Source organism: Octodon degus, unplaced genomic scaffold, assembly GCF_000260255.1.
Source record: "Octodon degus isolate 3935 unplaced genomic scaffold, OctDeg1.0 scaffold00101, whole genome shotgun sequence".
Lineage (NCBI taxonomy): Eukaryota > Metazoa > Chordata > Mammalia > Rodentia > Octodontidae > Octodon > Octodon degus.
In genome coordinates, this window is record NW_004524677.1 from 2,495,690 (window position 1) to 2,496,885 (window position 1,196).

Genomic DNA, 1,196 nt, shown 5'->3' on the forward strand with positions numbered 1-1,196 from the left:
GCTGAGATTACAGGTGTGCACCACCACACCTAGTCTCGATTGCATGGAACCCCAAGCCCCTGAACCTGCTTGCAGGCGCTTTAATCTGCTGAGCTATTTGGCTGGCCCCTGCATCTGGTGGATGTCTGGACTAGACTCACTCACTGAGATTAGCCTCCTGAAGGATCAAATGGGGGCAGAATCCTGTGTTCTTTCTGCGGCTCGGCAGTCCTTCTGCAATTCTGCCGTCACATCTCCCCTGAAGCCCTCTGGAATCCCCAGCCTTTACTTTGTCCCTACTGTAGATTTGGTTTCCCTTTCCTGTGAACCAAGATGTGGGAACCAAGGGGAATACACATGGTCCACCCCTTCTCCTCATTGTTCTTTGTCTCTTCTAGTTCTTGGTAGGTTTTAATTTTTCCTTCAGATCCTTCCTGGTTCCTGGGAATCTAGTTTGTTCTCATTCTCTCTCTCTCTCTCTCTCTCTCCTTCCGGCTTCCTCTCCTCCTGTCTCTGTCTTTACCTATGTCTCTCTGTCTCTGCTTCTGTCTTTGTCTCTCTCTCTCTATCTCTCTCTCTCTTCCAAGTTGTTATTTTTCAGGATCTGGGTTCTATCTTAGAGAGGCTGACTACTCTGCAACTTTCCCCAAAGGTTCCATGCCAGCACCATTTGTTAAAGAGGCCATCTGTCCTCCAGCATTTGGACCTCTTTGTCAGGGATCAGCTAGCTGAATGTGCCTGGAGTGTTTCTGCACCCTCTGCTCTGCTCCGGTAACCTGCACCCTCTGCTCTGCTCCGGTGACCTGCACCCTCTGCTCCAGTGACCTGCACCCTCTGCTCTGGTGACCTGCACTCTCTGCTCTGCTCTGATGACCTGCACCCTCTGCTCCGGTGACCTGCACCCTCTGCTCTGCTCCAGTGCCCTGCACCCTCTGCTCTGCTCCGGTGACCTGCACCTTCTGCTCTGCTCTGGTGACCTGCACCCTCTGCTCCAGTGACCAGCACCCTCCGCTCTGCTCCGGTGACCTGCACCCTCTGCTCTGGTGACCTGCACTCTCTGCTCTGCTCCGGTGACCTGCACCCTCTGCTCCAGTGACCTGCACCCTCTGCTCCGGTGACCTGCACCCTCTGCTCTGCTCCGGTGACCTGCACCCTCTGCTCTGCTCCGGTGACCTGCACCCTCTGCTCTGCTCTGGTAACCTGCACCCTCTGCTCTG